Below are 16,251 nucleotides of genomic sequence, written 5' to 3' on the forward strand. Positions count from 1 at the left end.
AACTTTGAGAAGGAATTTTGTTCTCATTTGACCAAGAAGATTTAAAAAAAATGAGTCAGACCCTCATTATAAAAATTAGTCAGAACCACATGAGTCAGATATGGAAATTTTATTGGTTTATTTATATACATATGCATTGGGGCTAGGGGGAAGATAATGTTATGTAATACAGGATCTTCGAGACTTTAATAGACTACATATTTGGTCATTACAATCTAAAATTTCTGATCTGGCAATAAGTGATGGACTAGGTACAACGAATTGAGTATGAGTTGTTCATATTATCATTGCTGGTGTATTCTTAAAAGATAACAGATGTGTTGCCAATCTGTCAAGTGTCTTCAGTGTGTATTCTACTATTCATTACACCACAAGAAGACTGGAGAGAGCCATTGCTATTTCTATACATTGTAGTCACAATTTTTCAACTGAATTTTCCAGTTAAAAAAAGTGAAGTATTTCATTCTGACAACCACCATGACATTCCATAAATTCTTCTTGCAGATAAGACTGCAAAGAACATTTCTGAAATGTTCTGAATAAAAGTATTCTGAATAATGCATATGTAAAAAAACCCTCAAATTTTGACTCAAATATTGAGTACTACCCAAATGAAGCAATGCTGTTGAAATTAAAATAAGAAATGCCCTAAAACTTGAAGCACTCTTCTTGTCATCTAGTTATCTCAGAAGATGAGTAAGGCAGGTAGAAGTATGCATTCTATGGAAAGAGACCTAATGAAGCTGTGGACAATAGAAGTTTGTTAATATGATATTTTAAATCCATCATTTTTATGCAGTGAAAGCAATGAAACCAAAGCAAAATGAACCGATTTTTTGGCATTATGGTGGAACAGAAATAATAAGATACAAAAAAATCACAGATATGAATTTAAAAAGTAAAACACTACACAATTTATCTCATCCATTAGCAAATCAGTTCTACTTTGTTTTTGCTGAATTGCATTGCCCATTAAGTATCTTCTGTATCAACTTATATTTTCCTGATTTCAAGGTTGCATGGTGTTCATCCATCCTATATACCCAGAAGGAGTGTAGAAAATACTGGAAAATAGCAGGAGGATTTTGTCAAGTATCTGTTGCTTTCTGATATAGTCAGACTGTCATAGCTGTTGGTAGTGCCCAAGGTCAAAATAGAAATTGCCCTATAGGATCCCACCGAAGTTCAGGCTGATAAAATATTAGCCTGTGGAATATGTTGAGCTTCAGATTCTACAGAAGAAGTCTTCCAAGAACTGCAGTACAGATGGGGAATATCTATTTTAGGGCTACTGTGATGGCACATTTTAGTTTCATTTCTGAGTTCAGAGGGCCCACATGTGATCTGTCTGCACATTCCCCAGGGACACCTTAAGTTTTAGACACTGCTACCCTCAGGCAGTTCAGTGTGTGTGGCCTGGCCACAAACAGACCTGGAAAACAGGTTCCTTGGAGACACGCTACTCTCCACCTAGCTAATAATTTTTACACAGCTGGAACACTGGTACCTTTGGAAACCCTATCCTTTAGTCAGGTTTAGTCAAAATTAGCTCAATCATTTAAAGCCAGACAGGGTGAGAACTGGTAGCCAGGCAAAGCACACAACCATGCAGGCTTTTAATTCTTTCAATGCAGAATTAAACAAAGCAAGAACTATGTATCTCATTACTGCATCAAACCCACATCATCATGCCTCAGCAGTGGCCTCGTGTACCCTTACATCAGTTTTATCAGTTCAAGGCACATCTGGCTGTCACACAGTCTAAGTATTTGGAAAGTCATTCTATCTCTGGAAGGCAGCACTCCCTGGTAAGGCATTGCTCGACGAGGGCAAAGAGGCTGTGTGTGTTCGCCCATGAGGCAGTGAGGAGCAGCTGCCTCAGCCCCACACAGACACAGACTCCTGAGGGGAAGCTAAAGGCTGTGGTGTGTGTCACCGCAGCTTCATTTCTCTTAAATGGGGGAGTGGGCAGCTACAGAAAAGTTCGGCTACGTGCTTTTGGAAGACAGGCACGCAGGGACAGGACGAGGCTTTTATGGGGTTAATCAAGAGAACCTCCACAAAAAGGGAAAACCGCCCCCCCCGCTCCCTCCCGCCCCGCCGGCAGGGGGCGCGCGGCGCCACAGCCCGAGGGGAGCGGCCCCGGCCCCGCCCCGCCACACGCGGCACGCGCCGCTCCCGCCCCGCGGCAGGGGGCGGGGCCAGCCGGGCGGGGCGGGGCCCAGACCGTCCCCGCCCCGGGCCCGTCCCCGCCCCTGCCCGGGCGGAGGCGCCGAGCGCAGGGCGGGCCCAGCGGGGACCGGACAGCGCCGGGCGGGAGCGGCCCTGCCCGCGGGGAGCGGCGCGAAGGCAGCGCTGGCGGCCGCGGCCGGGCGGGAGGCGGGAAGGGGACGGGAGGGGGTGCGGGGGCCTCCCGCGCGGGTTTTTTCCTTTCCCCGCCCCCTCCCAACCGCGCCCCCTTCCTGGACCGCGAGAGGTGAGGAGGGCGGTCGGGGCTCGACAGCGAGGGGAGGGGGCCCGGGGCTGCCGAGAGGGGGAGGAGAAAGTGGTGAGGAGGAGGAGGAGGAGGAGGAGAAGAAGAAGGGCGGTGGTGCGGGCAAGGGCCAGCGAGAGGCGGGCCCGCCGGGCTCCCTCCTGCCGGGTGTGTGCGGGGCGCGGCTGCGGCGCCGCCCGGGGGCAGGGGCAGCGGTGCCTGCGCTGAGCCCGCCGGCCGGGCGGGACCCGCCGTGCTCGGCGGGGAGGTGGCGGCGCCCGAGCGGGGAGTCCTGGTGCGGGATGGGGCGGGGCGGGGTCCGGCCCCGTGGCCGGGTCACTTCAAAGCGTTGAGAGACGGGACCCGCTAAAAGTGCACTGAACGCAGCGGGCTCTCGGGGACTTGCCCCTCTGTCTCTCAACCTTCACCATCACAATATAAAAAAATGGGAAACTTTTTTTTTTTTTTTTTTTTGAGTCTGGTCGAACAGATTAGAACAGCGACCGACTGCTAGCTCGCCGGCATGGGGAGCGGCGTTATTACACCGGGAACAAATAAAAGTATAAGTGCTGAACATCAAAGGGCTGTTTGTAGATATTGCTGGTTCACGCTTTTCCTTAAAGCCTCTTTGTGGCTCCGGGCTCTGCGCTCGGACTGGTTGAGCTGTGTGAGCGCTGGTGCAGCCCAGCTGAAGCCCCGCCAGCCGTGGCTCGCTGTCGGGCTGCTTGGCCAGTAATGTCGTAACAGTCGAAAGGGAAGGTTTAAGTTTGTTCCTTCCTTTCACCTAAAAGTCAATTATGAAATTTTATGAGCTAAACTCCAAATACAGTCTTATTTTCAAGAAAAAAAATATCGTTCATGTCTTGCATGAGCACGAACAGGAAAAAGAATTTGAACTTTTGGTTATGTTGGTGTAGCTTTTTTATCTAGACAAACTGTGGGGTTTTTAGGGGTTCATTTTAGGAGTGGATTTTTTTTAAAAACAGATCACAAGATGTATTTTCATGAGTAGTTTATTAATTTTGCCAGAAACAATCTCTGATCATTTCTTATGAAGGTATTTTTGCCTGAGAATTTTTAGAACCATTTAAAAAAAAAAAAAAAGAAGGCACCTTATTTTTTAATTTCATGGGTGCATTCCTGATAGCGCAGATTGTTCCCATCTTATGTTTTCTGTTTTCCAGTTGCTGAACAGTGTTAAGGAGCATAAAACAGGATAGAACCAAAATAATAACAATAAATAATAACCCTAATCTGAGTCAAATAGTGTTTTCCTCTGCCATATGTCAGCTTCATTGAACCATCCCTCATTTGTGTCCTCTGGATGGGCAGGTCCACTACCAAAGGCAGTAGATTTTGATACATTGTGTTTCACAGAAATGCAATAACTGCTAATTTAAAATAGAATAGAATTTGAGTGAAGATGAAGAAATTCTCCCATTAGACCATTATGGTCAAAGAGTAATTGCAAGCTGTTGCTAACAATGGCAGTTCATAGTGGTGAACTTGTTCCAGCTCTGGACTTTTGTATTACCTGTGCTTTTAAAAAGATTCTTTGCTTATGTTGTTGTCTTGTGATTTTGTTGATATAATTCATCCTTTCGTGACATGGTAAAGAAGATTACCTAATCAGACAGAACGTGGCCCAATAGTGAAAGTTTCTACAGCTCTTAAGAAATTACAGTGTGGTTTTATGTTTCCCTTACAAAATCCTTAGTTTACCTCTTTCCACAACAATTAAATTGCCTTTTCTTATAGCAGTCTTAGCACGTAGAAAAATGCAGTGGTTACAAACCTAACTATCCACAGTTTGCTTTTTTCATAAGAAGAAAATCTTTCATTCAAAGTTACCAGCAAAGCTATGCTGACCATAAATATGCGTGTTATTTGGCTGTGTGCTCTTAAAACCCAGTCATGTAGGCAGGATGAGGTTCTGTGCTCCAGATGTAACAATGAGGTGCTATTACCATTCAGAGAGCTAGGACAGTCTTGCAGCTAGTAAGACAGATCAGATCATGAGAGGTTAAATATTAGGTATCACATTATGCATGCAGGTATCATGTAAGGCTACTTTCTTTCACTTCAAAGTGTACATAGTCACTTGGTACATGGTACCAAGCCAAAAGGAGACACATATTATTTCAGCAGGCTAGATTTTTTTAAGATTTGTAGTGACCTGTAAATAGGAAAGGGTTGAGAACCACTGTAACAGTAAGTGTGAATTTTTGTGCAGCTGATCCATTTAGGGAAGCATGTTAAGTGGAGATACTTGGCTTTATTCACCAATACCATCAGTGTTAGTCTTTGAAAACAGTGTTCAGTGCTTCATATGGCAGATCAATACTTCACTGCTTTGCCTTTCATAATATTACAACTAATTGAAGACAAGGGTGAAAATGGACTAAGGTTAATTTTTTTTTTTTTTTTAAAGAGACACTACCTTGTAACTCAGTGTTGCTTGAGAGTTTATGTATTCACATTTCAGATTAATTTCCCCTCTTTCTTAGGAGTCTTTGCTGATGGGTATGTAACTTGAAGTTGTGGAAGGAACTGAGGTGACAGTTGTGCAGTGGCACACTTTTATCATCTTCCTCTCAGGAAGTTTAGGAATCACAGCAGAAATGGAAGGAGATTCTATCTGAAAAGAGCAGGGAATCTGCTTTTGAGATTTTTAATTTTTTTTTTTCCCAAGGGCTGGTTCTTATTTGTTTGTACTGTTGTTTTTCTGCCTCCAGATTTTTTCTGCTACCTCAGTTTTTTTGGAAAGAGGAGGACAAATGGAACTTCAGGATTCTTTGAACAACTAGAGATGATTTCAGTGTTATAGGTAATTATTGTATTTACTCAATTCTAATAGTAAGTTATGCTACAAGGAATGTGATATTAGCCCACAAGGGTACTAGGTTTTCCTTACACCTGAAATTTCCTCTTTTTTTTTTTTTGTTTTTTTTTGTTTGTTTGTTTGTTTGTTTGTTTGTGTGTGTGTTACATTGCACATCTTTTGAAGGCTTGATTCTGGCAAGCAGAAATTGACTTTGCCCTTGTGGGCTTCACATGCTAGTGTTTTTTGACCATTTTTACGTGATTTCATCATTTGTGCATCTTTATCAAAGCATGCTTTTCAGAAGATTGTCAGTATTGCTGTAAAGTTCAGTTTTGATCTTTTCAGAATGCACGAGAAGCCTCTAACTTTGAATCTTTTAATTGTTATAGAAAAAAAAAACAAAACAGGAAAAATTATACAGAGTCTGTTAGGGAAAATACAGCTTTATGGAAATTCTTATGAATAAAGGCCCACCAACTGCACAGTCAAATCTCATTACTCCAGAAATACTGACTGGCTTTCACTTTATTTCATTTTTTTAGCAGCAAAGTAGTAAGACTGTTCTAAGTGAAAGTAATTTTCAAAGGGAATGGCTTTGACATTTACACAAAGCAAAGGGATAAAAGAATGTTGAAAACATGAATACATGCAAGAATCTAGCTGTGTCTGAATTCTCCGTAAAGTAGAATACTGCTGAAAATGAGTGTCAACGGTGACAAAAGCAATCCAATTACTTTAGGAATACTGGGTTTTACTGAAGTGAAAAAAATCTGCTTTCTTCACGGTGAGATCTCTCTGCTTTGGAAGTGTTGATAAAGAAACACACTCCTTTATAATCTAGAATTTATTCATGTCGTGATATAGAAGAGAGATGGTCTTTCTTACTGTTCGTGTCATCATCTGTCACAATCTTTCCCTCCTTGGTCAGTCCATATCCTTGTTAGTATCTTCCACCATAGATGACATCAACCCTTTCCTGAGCTTTAAAAATTACGGTAACTGCTAAGGTTCCTCGGAAATTACTTCGTGAACAGACTTTGTGTTTTCAGTATTTTGCAGCAGTTCAAAATGTGGTAGCTCCACTTGTGAAAATAGCTGACCTCCAGATCATCAGAATTTTTAGACTTGACCTGCACCTTTTTGTATAGCGGTCATGGAAATTAAAAAGAATTTGAAGCAAATACCAAAGTGTACTCCAAGGACAAAGAATTGAAAAGGTGGATCACTATGGGATAAATCTTTATTCACATCTTACTGCAAGGTAGAATGAGTAATTATCAAGCAGGGCTGCTGATTAGTAATTGTGTCTTATGGACTATGCTGGCATTTTTCCAGAGGACAGATTTCTGTAAAGTTGAGAGAGGTATTGATTTTAATCTGTTCGGAGGAATACTTTGCCAATTAATTACCTCTTCTGGCAATTCTAAGTGCAACTGATGTTAAAAATCCTGGTATCTTCCATAACAACAGGATATATTTGAAGAAGAATGTTTGATTAGTAGCTTGGATTATTCCAAGGACACCCATCACATTTTCAGAGTTAATGGAAAACTGTTTATAAAATTGTACAAGATGTTTTTGTAGAACAGTGAAATTTAAGGTAGAGCACTGGCTTCATCTCTTTGAAAATGTGTATGGATAGACTTGCCTCACTGCCTTAGCTGACACGTCTGTCAAAATAGCAAATACACATTGTATTGACTCTGCTGAAAAGAACCTAATTTAAAAATTATTAAGAATCTAACCAACTTGCTTAAAATTTGCAATACTTTTCAGTTCAAGAAATTGCAAGTTAAATCAGCATTCTACTTCCATTTTGTGAAATCTTCTATGGCCTTGTATTACACATTCAGTGGGGGACTAACTTTGAGAAATGTTACCCCTTACAGTTTTAAAAAGCCACATCATGCCCAAGTATTTTGCATAATTAGAAACTTTTAGGCCTCTGAAAAACGTGTTGAAAATGTAAGGTGTTTCTCCTGCCTACACTGACTGAATTTTATGTGGGGAAGAGGAGGAACAGCAGAATGTGTCTTGCCTGAAAAGGATGAAAGTCAGTAACTTAACACAGAATCATAGAATCTACTGAGTTGGAAGCAACCCACAATGATCATCAAGTCCAACCCCTGGCCCTACACAGGACATCCCAAGAATGACACCATGTACCTGAGAGCATTGTCCAAACGCTTCTTGAACTCTGTCAGGCCTGGTGCTGTGACCACTTCTGTGGGGAGCCTGTTATGGTGCCCAGCCACCCTCAACGGGAGTGCTGTGGACAACTTCATGCTTTCAGACCTGTTTCTGATAGTCTTTCTTTAATTTTTCCTGTGGGTTGCAATTGTGCACACATTTGTTCAGCTAGATAGGCTTTCTGGCTCCAGCAACAAAGCAATTCTCACCTTGGCAAAGCATTACGTAAGTAGTGTTGGAAAGGACAACACTAAATGAAAAGTTAAATGATTTTGAGAAACCTTGACTGTTGTGAGGCCAGAAGTGTGATTATTTCTTTGATCACTCATTATTTTGTATTTATAGTGTTCTGTGTTTGGAGGGGAGGGATTTCTTTTTAACCAGTCTCAGCTCTGATTGGAATTTAAACCTGTAGGAAGAGAGGCTCTGCAGGAAACACTTTCTTTACAGATTGGTATCTGAGGTACAACTTTCTTCTGAAATGCCAGATTGATAGCAATTACCAGAAGAGAAAAGGAAAAAAGACACTCTTTTAAAAAGCTAAACACAAAACATAAAAAATAGCTCAACTTCAGAGTTGCAAATTTTCAGTTGAGTTAAATGTTTCTATTTTTAAATTGTTTCTATTGTATCTGTTTCCTACTAGTTTGCCCAAGTTCTCTCTTTTTGTATTTTGTAATTAGTTTGTCTAATAGGCAGTATATTTTAAAAGCTGGGATTAGATGGAGCAGAATATATTTCCTATTCTTCCTTCCACGTTTCACACAGCTTTGTCAGAGTAAGTGAGAGGCTGTGGTAATAAGATCTGCTTATGGCTTTTGTAACCCTTTTGTGCTCGCCATTGCTTTTTGTCACCATATTCTCAACTGCAGGAGGTGTTTAGACATAATATTTTTTAATATTGACTACGGACAGAAAGATCTTGCAGCCTGTTGATCTATAAGCAGGTTCCCTTCCTAAGCATTCTCTTTTATTTTTTTTCTGGCACTTTATGAATCCATTTTCTGTATATGTTGTTAATAAAGGGAAAGAGTAATGAAGAAATAGAAAGAGAGAAAAGGAAAATCTGTGATTAGGTCTTTATACCATCCTGCTTTCAAAAATTTCTTTCAAAGTATGCTAAGCTACCATGCAATCATAGCTATTAAGAACCAAAAAAAAAAAAATGGGAGAGGACTACATTAGCTCAAGTCTCTTTTAGATTATTCTTTAAATGCTCGTGTTTTTTCTGATGTGCCTTCCATTACTCCCACCTCCTCTCCTTTCTCCAATATGTTACAAAGCTGTAAGAGGAAATACTGATAAGATTTTGGTATGGGCTATATAGGGACAATGGTGATGATATCATCTGTCTAGTACAGATTTGAGTTGACTAGGGTGGATGTAGTATCATTCGTTACCAAAAAAAAGTTCACACCATTCATGTACTTACTGTAGCCTCAACCTCAGAGCCAGTAGAACTTGGCAAAATTGGGCTAAAGTCTACCCTTAAAATGAATTAATATTCACAGCACCTGGCTGTGTAATATGTTACATATTCATAGTGTAGAGTAAGACAAAACTCAAGTCCATAGAAGTTTACTAAGCTGAACTGTAAAGAATACAAATAGTAATAGGACAGAATTAGCAAATTAATTAAAAGTTTACAAGTAGTGTGTAGGTGGTGAGGAGACGTAGGAGAAGCCCACAGGAAGACAAGGTTTTGGACAGTGGTTTTGATGATTGGATTGTTTGCAAGCAAGTTCTTACTTGTTAGCAGAGTAGATGTTTTATATTGACTTTTGCACAAATAAGCTATTAGCCTGACAGCTACTGTCCAGGTAAGTAAAGCATTCTGTGTTGGTTATTCTTGATATCTATATGCATTTGTCTGGTAAATATTCTAAAACATATTCTAATATTTTAAAAAGAAGTACTTTTGAATATTAAGTGATCACTTTGTCCTTGCCAGAAATGAAATCAAAGTTTAAATCTTGCTCTTTCACATGCAGTAAGAGAAATTGTATTTTTTGATGTAAATGTATTCACAGGCTTTTGCATTCAAACTATAATTAAAGCATTGAGTAAGTAGGGCATTTAATAATGTTATTATAACTTGATAATGGTTGGCAAGATCTTCACCAAGCACCAGAGCATTTAAACATGGAAGTATTTTCCAAGGAAATGAAAGTAATTAACTGAAATTAATGTATGAGTTTACAAACAAGTATGCATATCAAGTGATAAGTAATAAAATTTCACTCTTTTGTACCTCATTTCACTTCCTGAAAGGTTTTGTAATTAACAAATACAAATTTAATTTGCACCTTTGCATAAGAAATTGTCTGATGGTTCAACCAAAGAACAACTGTACTTAAAAGAGGTTGAGTAGTAGTTACAGTAAATATTCAAACATTATTGTTTGAAAACTTAAAAGCTCAATGAATGAGAAATAATTTGTACATACACTGAAAGCTAAGTAAAGAATTTTTAAAATTTGAGCTAATGGGGAGGATAGATGGGCAAATGATTGCAGACAGTCTAAATCTGAAGAGATCTACGTCCAGTAGTACAACACATTAGTTTTGTATTTCCCTTAAGATTTAGCTGGAGTTGGTGTGAGAGAACTGGAAAACACATGGTAAGCAAATATCAAATGTCTTTTCTCAATTATACCTTCTCCTTCTGACAGTTTAGCAATCTGAGTTCAAGAGTTTTCCCTTTTCTTGAGCATGCTACTTCAGCAGTGGACCTCGTACCCCTGGCGAGTGCCAGCAGGGGACTGTGTTCCCTCCGGCACTTCAGTGATATTGCTGATGGCTAATTCTTGCTCTCTGTGCAGAACGGGAAACATTGAAGGATTCCTGTAAGAAGAGGGGTAAGGCAGCTAAGATGGGATCATTATGCTGCTTAGGATAGCTGAACAGTTAACTCTGCAAGTGATTTAAAGCTTTAAAAGATGGTCTAGATTTCGTTGGCATCTATGTCCTCAAGCTCATTTCAGTTTTACACAACCAGGGAAGGATAGGAGCTCAGGGTTGTGTTTGAACAATGAGCTATTGTGTTGATTTCTGTTCTACTTTGTTTCTAAATCCTGGGCTTAGGCGATATGTAGCCACCCAGGCTAAGGCAGTTTTACACACACAGAAGCAAAAGATAGGCAGCTTGTGAGTCTGTAAGTTCCCTGGGCGAGTTGGGTTTATGTCTCTTGGTTTATCAGTTCCTCGCTAATAACATTCCTGTCTACTTGCCAATATCAGTCAAGCTCGTACTGGGTTTTAAATCTCTGAAAGGCTTTGAAAATATGGGTAGGTAGGGAAGGCCAAGTAGGTAAAACTACTTGACCTGCCAGCTGATGGACCTGTTCTCTGTCTGAATATGACAAAGAATTAGCTTGTCCTGTCTCTTCTGGTACTTAGTAGGGAGGGATATGTGTGCATCTGGGGTAAGGGAGACTACCTGAGATGAAGCAGGCAGAAGAACTGTAGTTATTGTTAGAAGAGCTTGTGAAATAAATAATAGTGGGGAACCTGAAATTACTTTCACACAAAACTGCGGAGACAGAATGAAGAACCTAAGAAACCAGTTTTATGTTTAGGACTACATGGTGACTTGACACGTAGCTTAATCTGAGATTTAATAGTATCCAAGTACAGAAATTTTATTTTACAGGATATTTTTCCTTATGTGCCTTAGATACATACTATTTTAAGCAACATTGACCAAAGCAGAAAACTAGTTTTGTTTTAGGGTGAAGGGGATAATTATATGTACTGTGATTTGTTCTGCATGTTTTTTCCTAATAATACTTCCTTGAGCCAAATCACGAGTAAAATCAATGGAAGCCTTTAATTAACATCTCTAATTTAATCATCTTGCTTTTATGACTTTGTGAAGCTTATTGTAACATGAAAAAATCTATTATTAAGTTACAATGCTTATAATTAAAGCAAGTAATACAAGGCATTTTGTTGTGTATTTATAAACATATATATGTATATATATGTATAATTCAAATTAAACATCTCTGGGACCACGTGATTATGAATATTGCTCTCTGGTATTGGTCTCTCATTTAAGTGCCTAATTTCAGATTTATAGCTAGTGCTGTAAATGTTACTTATTATGGAGAAATACAATTAAAGTGTTTGGGTTTTCTGCTCTACAAGAGAATACTTTCTAGTAATGTTCTGGGTTTCCCAGCACAGGAAGGACATTGAGCTGTTGGACTGAGTCCAGAGGAGGCCTCCAAGATGATTAGATGGATGATTAGGGGAATGGCTTTATAGTGGAAGAGGGTAGGTTTAGATTAGGTATTAGGAAGAAATTCTTTACTGTGAGGGTGATGAGGCACTGGAACAGGTTGCTCAGAGAAATTGTGGATGTCCCATCCCAGAAGTGTTCAGTGTCAAGTTGGATGGGGCTTTAAGCAATCTGGTCTAATGGAAGGTGTCCCTAACTATGGAGGTGGGGTTGGAACTGGGTGATTTCTAAGGTTCCATCCAACCCAAACCTTTCTAATGACTCTACAATTCTGTATCTGTCAGCTACTAGTCTAATTTTAAACAGGATTTTTAGTAGTGATTCATGCTGATTAGTCTCCCAAGTCCTTATTGTAATATGTTCTTTTAAAATCTCTAATACCTGTATTTCTTAAGAAATAAAGGTAATTCCTTTGTGTTGCATAGTCATCGCTTCATCTGTGTTCAGTGAAATGTATAATCATCACTGGTAAGCTGAATGGGAAAACAGCTGTTCTGTGCCATACTGTTGTATTAAAGCAAATCATACATATTAAGAGTTGGCATAGAAAATCTTAATATCATACTGGAGGGAGAACATGTGTACCTGCAGTATCCTTTTGATAATGTTCTAACAAAATGTTTTTAAATTATTTCTTTAAGACTCATTACTTTTTTTCATATGTATAAAAGATGAAAGAAATATTTCATTTAGTAGTGGGATTCAAATAACCTATTACGGAGCAACATTTCCATTCAGTAGTGTGGAACTGTTGCATTGAATTCCTCACCTCCTATACACCTAGTTACCATGCTTGGCAGCCATTGCTTTACTTGTAACAATCCTAACCACAAACTGGCAGTAGATCAAAATGTTTTCCTTTTTATCTGTCTAACCTTGACCTTGCCAAAATGGTTCATTTCTATCGGGGCACTACTCTTAAGGCTCTGATGGCACACTGAGTCAATGTGAGTGCACAAGTAGAATTAGGATGTTCATTTGATAGGTTATGTTGTTTTCATCTTACTTGTATGGTAAATGCAGATTGTTTTCAATTAAAAGAATATTTTACTTGTCACAGCAGCCATTTCTGCACAGCTGGTCTATGGAAGGGACATGAGTTAGTCTGTGGAATAAGTAGATGATGGTCAACTAGATATTTGATTTCTCTTTTGCCACCTTAGAAACGGATCGTTTCACAAAATGTTACAGATTGGAAGGGACTTCTCAAGGTCATCTGGTTTACCTTCCCCATGTTCAAGTGGGGTCACCAAGAGCAAGCTGCCAGGACCATGTCCAGACCCTTCCCTTTGTTCAACTTGATGAAGTTCTGAAGGCCGATATTGCTAGTAAAGACAGAGTCAGAGGGCAGTCAGTATCTCAGCCTTTCCCATATCCCATGTCACCAGGGCCCTGGCCCATTCAGCAGCAGGCCCACATTTTCCCTAGACTGTCTTTTGTCAGATGTGTACTTATAGAAGTCCTTTGTGTTGCCTACAATGTCCCTTCTGAGATTCAACTGAAAGTGGACATACAGTGGTAGAAATCTTTATATTGAAAGGATTTTTATGAGAAGTTCTGTTTGACATCTGTTATGCACAACTGGGTTCTTTAAATGTCGTAAGTGCGTCTTGTGTAGATGCCACATTAATTCTTAAAACTAAATAAAAATTCTGAGTTTCATATTTAAGAGACATATGGTTCTCATAAACATAAATTTTCATACTTATAAACTTTTATATGCTTCTGCCTTTTAGTGTGATGATTGTTGGTTTTATACTTCAATCATTTGTGTTACCTTTCTGTGAAAAGTGTTTATTGCCACACTATTTTTGAGTTGCAGTGACCAATTGCACACGAGGAATTCCAGATGAGATAACACTATTTGTTTTAAAAGTATGTAATAAGGTATGATATCCTCATATATTATCCCTTATACAGTTGAAAGTCTCCATTGGGGGGTGGGCTGTTAACTGAAGCTGCTAATTAAACAGAAGTCCTCACTGAGGGAGAAATTAGTCTCTTGAGGTGTCTTTTGGTGTTAAATGATTCATTTCAAGTGCTCAAGTCTCTATGTTGAAATACTTTGCTTCAGTAGCTGTGGCATTGCATAGCTTGATATTTAAATACAGCGTAAACTTTTCGCCCACAGACCTCTATGTATTTCTCTTAGAAGTTTGTGTAGTCTGGCATGGAGCAGTATGTTGCATTACTTAATCACTTGCACGTCTGCTTCTTCGCTGTTTTTTTACTGTGACATAGTCTGGTGGGCTTTTATATGGAGCCTAATGTAGAATTGTGAGTACCTGTAATTTTTTGCCAAACGAGCATCCACTCTGCTGTTGACAATGTTGGTAGTTGTGTCCTTTGCCCATTTTTCTGTGAGTCTTTGAGGAAATCTGAATACTCCTTGGTGAAATAACGCTACTGCTGTCTTGAAAAAATGTAAAAAAATTGTCTTTAGTTTGCCTGCAGATTTGCCTACAAAAGGAAACTACCTCCATGTTATTTTGTTTGGATTTGCCGCAGTCTTTCAATCTGTCTTATGTGGTCTTTTGTAGCTTTTCTTAGGCGATACCTTCCTTAAACTGGTCTAAAGAATAGATTTACTTTTGGCAGGACTTCCTTAAATGTCTGCAGAAGAGTGGGTTTGTGTTTTTGTTACCACTCTTCTTTAACAGTGACGTTTCTAGAGGAGATGATTTGTGCTGGAGTATTGCCATCTCTAAATTGGTGACTTTTACAGAATCACAGAATGGGTCAGGGTGGAAGGAATCACAGTGGGTCATCTGGTCCCACCTCCCAAACTCTACCTTGTTTTTATTAGAATCAGTCACAATTTTATTAGAATCTTTGGTACCAGTATTCCTGGAGTATATGAACTGGGAGTCTTTTGCTTGTCTTCATCTTGTGTGTTGCTACTTGATCCTTTTGGTACAGAAAACAGATTTTGTGTTTTGAGAGACTGGCCTGTCGCAGTGTTGTCCATTTTGTGTTACAAATGGGTTTTAATTTAAAAACCACAGCTGACCTGATGGACTCAGAGGGCAAATTTTTTGAGAGTGAATAAGCTTACTGTGCTGTTTGCTTAGGAATAGGTCTGCAATATGGTTTTGCTTGTAGATGATGCAGTCCCTGATAATGCTTGGGTATTAATTGAATAAATCAATGTTAATGTTTTAATATTAAAGAAATATAAATGTCTTGGATCACAACTTTCTTGTGTGTGAAACCAGTTTGATACTTGATCTAGGATCTGACAGTGTAGTCTTGTATTGCATACGGAAATCTTTCTTTCCCCCTGCCCTTAGCTGAAGAAAATAAATAGCAAACCAGGCTGTTGTTCTGTACAGGTCTTTTCGTGCTATTGTTAAGCTGACTGCTCCAAAGTCAGTATTTCTAAACATGTGGCTTGTACCTCTCAAGGGAAATGTGTGATGCAACGTGGCAGAAAGTTTCAATGCAGTGCCAGTAATTTGTCTACAGCTCATTTCTGCCAGTCAGAAAAATGAATTTGAGTACACACAGTCAGTAACTGTAGGATGTTTTCTCTCTTTCTCCTGGATGAGCTGTGCTGTAGCTGCTGCTGTAAGGCACTTTTCACATAACCATGAACCAGAAGTGTTTGCACTTCTAAAAAACCTTTGGGATAGGAGGTGGTTATTGTTTCATAGAATCACAAAGCATTAACATACCAATCTTCCCGAAGTCTTTGTTGAGATACTTCTGTAATTTTATGTGTGGAACACAGAAATAGGGAAGAAAAAAGAAAATAAATTTTTAACATTTCTTCGAACATAAGAATTGCAGTTTGGGGTTCGTCTGTAGCAGTTTTCTTTGAGCAGTTATTTTAATGCCTCTAATTAATATTTTAAAATTTGAACATCACATTTTAAAAAGTGTTAAATTTTGAATGCCTTTTAATGCTATAAAAATGCATTTGATTAATTGATGAACATCTTACCATCAGCGAACCTTTCTTATGTTTTAAATACACATCTAGGATCACTAAACATTAACAATATTACTTTTTCACATCTTAATTAGTCTGGTTATGTCTAAAATGTATATTTTTATATTTAATGCTTTTGTTAAAGAGGATTTTTTGAAGAGAGAAATAACTCCTGCAGTCAAAACAAAGACTTTATATAATTATTTTGACATTTGCATTCTTAATTGGCACTTAAAAGGATCATTAATATCTTCTCAGGACTAGCTGAGCCTTTATGTCCCTTTTTAAAATTCATTTGACAGAGTAAATACCTTGAAAAATATTGTATATGAGTTGTGGTGAGGTTGAGTGATGATAGGTTTTGAAGCCAAAACATAGTAGTGACAGGTAAAATTACCATTAAAAGTAGTGTTGAGTTTCAAATCTTAAAAGTACCTCAACAAGTATTCCATAAACATATTTGTTTATTTGAAAACCTAATTGATTACCTAATGAAAAAGTCCTAATAAATAGAAGTGGTAGGCCTAATTGTGTAAATAATAATGTTTCCATATTTCCCAGTGAAACACTAAATATTAAGTACACTTTCCC

General features: G+C 38.9%; 1 protein-coding gene across 2 annotated transcripts in view; it reads left to right on the forward strand.

The window, feature by feature from the left end:
- The first annotated feature begins 2,340 nt into the window (after positions 1-2,340).
- Positions 2,341-16,251, forward strand: part of KLHL5 (kelch like family member 5) — a 59,501-nt gene continuing 45,590 nt past the window's right edge. For both annotated transcript variants that reach the window (XM_050338362.1, XM_050338363.1), the window contains exons 1-2: positions 2,341-2,476; positions 5,209-5,300. The gene's annotated coding sequence lies outside the window, so the exon portion shown is untranslated. The remainder of the gene's footprint in view (positions 2,477-5,208; positions 5,301-16,251) is intronic.

The sequence above is a fragment of the Myiozetetes cayanensis genome, unplaced genomic scaffold (genome assembly GCF_022539395.1).
Source record: "Myiozetetes cayanensis isolate MyiCay16 unplaced genomic scaffold, myiCay2020 scf7, whole genome shotgun sequence".
NCBI classification, from domain to species: Eukaryota; Metazoa; Chordata; class Aves; order Passeriformes; family Tyrannidae; genus Myiozetetes; species Myiozetetes cayanensis.